The sequence below is a fragment of the Lolium perenne genome, chromosome 3 (assembly GCF_019359855.2).
Source record: "Lolium perenne isolate Kyuss_39 chromosome 3, Kyuss_2.0, whole genome shotgun sequence".
Lineage (NCBI taxonomy): Eukaryota > Viridiplantae > Streptophyta > Magnoliopsida > Poales > Poaceae > Lolium > Lolium perenne.
The window spans coordinates 43,243,270-43,250,178 of NC_067246.2; positions in this window are offsets into that span (position 1 = coordinate 43,243,270).

Sequence of the window (6,909 nt, forward strand, 5' to 3'; positions counted from 1 at the left end):
GATTATAATAGAACTCTCACCTCTCTAAGTTTGATGCATAATAATTTGGAATAGAGAAGAATTATACTCCTTGGCTGGATCTCCTTGTCTTGTTTTCAAGATTAAAGTGAAAGGGATACCATGAGGATCATGGTAGGATCATGGATTAGTTTTAAGACATGGAGAAGATAAGTCAAGAATGGTTTCTCCATTTTATTGTTACTTGGTTTGTAATTGAACAGATGTTTTTATGTTATGGCAAGGAATACCATGTTGTGACCTTAAATAAGATCAAGTAGTTGATCCTTGATTAATATGTTCTTGTGTTGGTTTTAATTCCATTTGATCTAACCCCTTAGATCAAATCATCTTTTCCCAAAGCAAGGTTTTAAACAAAGTCACATTGAGGTTTATAGCGCTTGACTTGATGAGCTACTTCAATTCCACCAAGGTCAAGTGAAACTGCAGTTACTGTGACTGTTTTACTTTAAAGCGCGAAAATTCCCCAGATTTTCTATGCATGAATGCAATGCGCACATCTGTTTCCTCTATTTTTGTAACCCCATTACCTGGGATATTACAAGGCACTCTACGGTCTCAAGCAAGCTCCATGTGCTTGGTATGAGTTCCTTAGGGATTTCTTACTACATGATGGGTTTTGCATGGGTACGGTCGATTCCACCCTTTTCACCAAGCGGGTTAAAGGGGGTGGCTTATTTATATGTCAAATATATGTTGATGATATTATCTTTGGTGGAACTAACCCCAATCATAACAAAGCTTTTGAGCTATTGATGACTAGGAAATTTGAGATGTCCATGATGGGAGAGTTGAAGTTCTTCTTAGGCTTCCAAGTGAGGCAACTTGCAAAAGGCACCTTCATCTCTCAAGAAAAGTATGTGAAGGACATGCTCAAGAAATTCAACATGACCAATGCAAGCCCAATGAAGACACACATGCCCGTAAAGGGGCAACTTGGCTCATGTGACGGTGAGAAGGATGTGGATATAAAGGTATACCGCTCCATGATAGGATCCTTGCTCTACCTTTGTGCCTCTAGGCCGGATATCATGCTAAGTGTAGGGATGTGTGCTCGTTTTCAATCCGCTCCTAAGGAGAGCCATTTAATGGCGGTCAAACGGATTCTAAGATACCTTGTTCTCACTCCTACTCTCGGGCTATGGTATCCAAAGGGGTCAACCTTTGAACTCATTGGCTATTCGGATTCCGATTGGGCCGGTGATAAGGTTGACCGGAAGTCTACCTCTGGGACTTGCCAATTTATTGGCCGGTCATTGGTGAGTTGGTCATCCAAGAAACAAAACTCCACCGCTTTATCCACCGCCGAAGCTGAATACATATCCGCGGCATCTTGTTGCACTCAATTGTTATGGATGAAGCAAACCTTGAAAGACTATGGTGTGTCTCTTGGTACGGTGCCTCTTCTTTGTGACAATGAAAGTGCAATTAAGATCGCCAATAACCCGGTTCAACATTGTCGCACCAAACATATTGACATTTGCCATCACTTCATACGTGACCATGTTGCCAATAAGGATATTGATCTCACTCATGTGGGGACAACCTACCAATTGGCGGATATTTTCACTAAGCCTTTGGATGAAGCCCGGTTTGTTAACTTGAGAGGAGAACTTGGTATTCTTGATCCTAAAAACTTAGATTGAATAACTTCTTGCACAGTATTCTTGCATTTATCTTGCTATCTAGCTTAGAGGCACATCACATATGGGGATAGTAATCTTACCATGTCTTGGTATGATGCATACCTATGTGTGCAACATAAATAGACCCAATGTCATTATATGGACCCAAGCATGTCTCTTAGAGGTCTCATGACATTTGCGCTTTCACATAGGGGGAGTAATCCCCCGCCCCTCATTTAGCCTCAATTGCAACTTGATTTGACCATATAAGGCTAAATGATCTTATTGCAAAAATTACTTAAAAATGACTTATGATTCTTGATATATATTTCGAATCATGCCCATTTGAAAGATCGAGATGTCGCCTAGAGGGGGGGGGGGTGAATAGGCAATTACAAACTCTTGCGGATTTGTCTTGTAAGAATGCGGAATTAAACTATCGTTTAGTTTACAAGCACAAACCCTAAATATGCTAAGCTCAACTAAGTGTAACAATAGCAACTAGAGCTAAGCAAGATAGGCACAAGATATATGTAGCACAAGTGATAGCAAGATATATGTACTTCAAGCACGATGGCTATCACAAGGAAAGAGAGCTCGGGTATAGAAATAACCGAGGCACGCGGAGACGAGGATGTATTCCCGTGTTCCCTTGCTTTGCAACAAGGTACGTCACGTTTGGAGGAGTGGAGGTCCCACGAAGAATTCCCCGCGCCACGAAGGCTCACCCTATTCTCCGAACCACACCCACGAAGGATAATGGCCCTTTCCTTATGGTTAGCTTTTCCTCCGCTCCGGAGATGGCAAGCTCCACAACCACTTCACAAGCTCCACGAAGGAGAATCCCGGGCCCCTTCACAATCTTCCATGAAGAGATCACCGGGACACCAACCAAGCCAACTAGGAGGTCACCCTCCAAGAGTAACAAGCTCACGGTCTCTCACTCGAACAAATCGTGGTGGAGAGCTCAACACTATGCAATGATGCAAAGCAAGAACACCGGAGGTGTTCAAGTCCTTCACACTCAAATCCCACCAAAGCAACGAATGCTTGGATGAGATTGGAGAGGAAGAACAAGGGGGAAAGTCAACCAAAGACTCCAAGATCTAGATCCCAAGAGATTCCCTCACTTAGAGAAGAAATGGTTTGGTGGAAGTGTAGATCTAGATCTCCTCTCTCAAATCCTCAAGTATGAGCAAGAATGGTTCGAGGAATCAAAGGGGAGAGCAAGTTCTTCAAAATGGAACAATGGCGGTGAGAGAATGGGAAGAACTAGTTGCTCAGGGTGGAAGAAAGGTCTATTTATAGCTAGGAGCAAATAAAACCGTTGGGGGGAAAAAGACAAGAGAAAGGGAAGAAAATCGGGCTGAAAAAAGTGACCCAGCCGGCGGCCCAGCCGGCCGACCGGCCCAGGCGCTGAGGAGGCCGGTGGCCTGTCAGGTCAGGCCGGCCTGCCAGCCGGGCGGGGCGCGTGGGCCGCGCGGAGCAGCCAGGCCCAGGGGACGCGCGGGCGTGCCGGGCCGCGTGGGCCTTCCGGCGGGGAGGCGGCCGGAGGAGATTCCGGTCGGGCCGGGGAGGTGGCCGGGCTAGGCCGGCGCCTGGGCCGGATGGCGCCCGGACCTGGCCGGGTGGGCCGGCGCAAGGCCTGGCAGGCCGGGCGGCCGGCCGGCTGCCTCTCCTCTTTTTCTTTTCTTTTTCCTTTTTATATTTTCTCCTTTTCCTTTTTCTTTAATAACGAATGCTCCCGAACTCCGATTCGAGTGAAACCAATTTTGTTTGGAAGATAACAACAAATGCTATCCAATAGAAAGTGCAAACTCAAGAATCTGTAGAAGGGAATTTTATCATGAATATAAAAGGTAGAACCTTATATCATGAATAACCGGTAAAATTACCCAACCTCGAAAACGCCATAGAAGATGCATGCGAACTCCGTTTTCGATGAACTTGGGCTTGTTGTAAAGCTAGCAACAAGCTCAAGAACCTCACATAGAGAAACACCAAGAAGCAATAAGGATATGCAAAGTATGCAAAGGATTGAGCTCCCTAAGACGATGTGATCAAGTTACTCAACCGAAAGCCCCTCTTAATAGTGCGGCTATCTATCCTATAATCCGGTCTCCCAACATCCACCTTGAGACCGGTAAAAGGAAAACTAGCAAGGCCATACCTTTGCCTTGCGCATCCCGCTTGATCTTGATGATAACTCTTCAAGCTTCACTCAAGCCGGAATGCCTCACTTGACCAATGTTGCTTCGTGAAGACTCACAAATGCTCCCCCATACACTATGATGGGAAAGCTCCATTGATGCACATCTTCACTAGTCCATTATCATCAAATGGACGGCAAGCTTCAAGTATGTGATTCACTTGAGATGCTCATCTTGAACTTGCCCAACTCAACCTTGTATCTTCACATACTCACTTAAGATAGAGCATGGCTAATATTGAGTTCCACATAAGAACTCCATCTTCATTTCTTCTTATTGATCATATCACATATATATATCTTCATACCGATGATCTTGATGCCAATACACAAGGTATACCTTTATATTCATGGCATCCATACTTGAATCCAACACATGGAGAGCAAGTAGTACCTATGGAATATTCCTTCATATAAACTCAATGAAAACATTAGTCCATAGGGGTTGTCATTAATTACCAAAACCACACATAGGGGCAATGTACCCTTACAATCTCCCCCATTTTGGTAATTGATGACAACCAAAATAAGAGGGTTTATATAATGAATATTAGTGACAAGTACGCAACTTATCCGAGAATAAGTTGTATACAAGAGGTTGTATTTGATATGGTCAAGTAACACAAAGCTACTAGCACTACAAAGGAAAACATTTTTTTTGACAAATCACTTTCGTCATGTTAAGGCCAATTTTCGTCAAGGATTACTTCGCGGTGACAAAATTTGATCGTCATGGGGTTCGTCAAGGAAGCTCCGTCATAAAATATCGGGGGTGACGGTATGCATTTTTTCGTCAACGTCAAATGTTTGATGGTGACGACCTGCAAATTCGTCAACATCAAAGGTTCATTGTTGACAGGTGTTTGTCACGAAAAATTGCAACTTTCGTCAATATCTAAATCTTGGGAAGCTTCTGATTGGTCCAAAAAAAGCATACGTGGCCTTACATGTGGGTCCATTTGGCTTCTGACAACATGGGTCCGACGGCGCTGACATGGATATCTGGTGGGACCCACAAAATATTATGACAAGCTGGACCCACAATATTCTGACCGGTGGGATCCACAAAATTCAGACAAGTGGGACCAGGTTGTTGCCGACATATGGGTCCCAATAATGCTGACTGGTGGGACCCACAAATTCTGACAAGTGGGACCAGAAATTGGTGCCACGTGGTTTCATTTAATAGTGACGTTGTGACATTTTCCGTCACCTTTTGAATTTGACAAAATTTGAGAGCATTTGAATTATTTGCGAAATTTGGGAAACAAAAAAACTGGCGAAATATCAAAAAGTAGACAATAAATATCATACTTAAATGGTGGCACAAGAAGTATATATGTCTCTCACAGACCGAAAGATTCATAAGAAAATTACAATTGGAACACAAAGAAATTAAAAGACCTATGATTAATAATGTTGTAGGACGGTGGTGCAATAGATTAGTTGCCCTGGGATTGAGACATGGATGGTGGCTGGGATGTCCTCAAGAGCAAATTAAGCACGGCATCCATTTCTGCCAGCCTCTTTTCATAAGCCAGAGTCTTTTATTCTTGGGCTTTCTTCATGACTTCAAGTTCTTCCTCCTGCTTCTTCTGATCTCTTCAAATTTTTCATCTTGTCCTTGTAGTCTTTCCTGCATCTCACAGTGGTAAGTTTCATCTTCCTGTATGGAATTCTGCTCTTGATCTGCCAGTCTTTTGTTGTAGCTCTCGGATGCGTGTAGCTGAGACAGAAGACTCCTGGAACTTGTTGCGACGCCCAATCTTGGTAGGAATGTGCTGTTGCAGGTGGTGGATGGGCTTTTCTCGCTCAGAACTAGCTGAACAATTTGCAAATCAGTCAAATCAGGTTCATCTTCATTGCGTGGCGCCGCTTTTTTTGCCACCATTTTATCCTGCATAAAGATTACAATCATTGCATGGACAACATACAAAAGCTGGATTATATTATATTGTGCTAATATGAAATATTTCTTACATATGCACTTTTTGCTTCAGCACTCATAATGTTATCCTTGTTAGTGTGTGTGATTCTAAAAAATTCAATTGGAGAGGTTTCTTCTTCCTGCTGCTTAGCCTTCTGCTTGAAAAAATGTAGAATGCACATTACCATTGTACACTGTGTATGACAGAAGTATGAACTGTATTGGGAAATTCAGAACACTTACTAGATGTTCCCAGTGAGCAACATAGCTTCGAGATCCAGTGGTATGGAACTGTTTCACAGCTTCTCTGTTCTTTCCATTTATTACACACAGTCCTATGTTCGGTACATGCATTTTATTTATCCAGATCGAGAGAAATGTAAGAATTCAGTAGCTGTTATTGAAAGGAATAACGTTTATGTACCTGGTACTTCTCATCAAACCATCTTTTCACCAGTTCTTTCCAGCTTTTCTCTTCTACATGATCTGGCTTCTTGAGATATGCTTGCTCCAGTGTGAGATTTTTAATTTTCGGCCAATACTCCTTTTTAAGCCTATATCGGAACTGCCGAATACTAACTTGCAGCATATCAGTGCACACATCTTGAGCCACCTCATCATTTTTGTCCATATTAAACTTTCCCTTCAAAATAGTGATGCATTAATCAGTAGAATATTAGATAGTTGATCATGTAGCATACTAATTAGGTTAAACCAAGATTGTACGGGACTCACCGCTCTTTGTACTTATAGCATGAGGAATGACATATTTGAGAGTGTCATCTTTCTTGTCTTGTGTCCAGTGTGTTGCAAGCGGCATTTTTCACGGATGTGAATACCAACCTCATTGCTCAGCTTTCTTGTTGGACATAATCCTTGGGTCTCCGACACCAGCAGTGAATTCAATTGGCATCTTATTGCCACCATGTCTTCTTGTGTACTCATGTAGTCCATGGCCCATGGTACGTCTGCGTCCACCTCTCTTTCTCTTACTACCGCCAGATGTTGTCAGTGTCTCTGAAAGAAGATATACGAAATGATTCTCTTTTATATGAAAATATGCGGTACAGTGTTTAGTTTTTACAAATTTTCATACCTTGCCGCTCAAAGTTTACAATTTGATTGTCCTC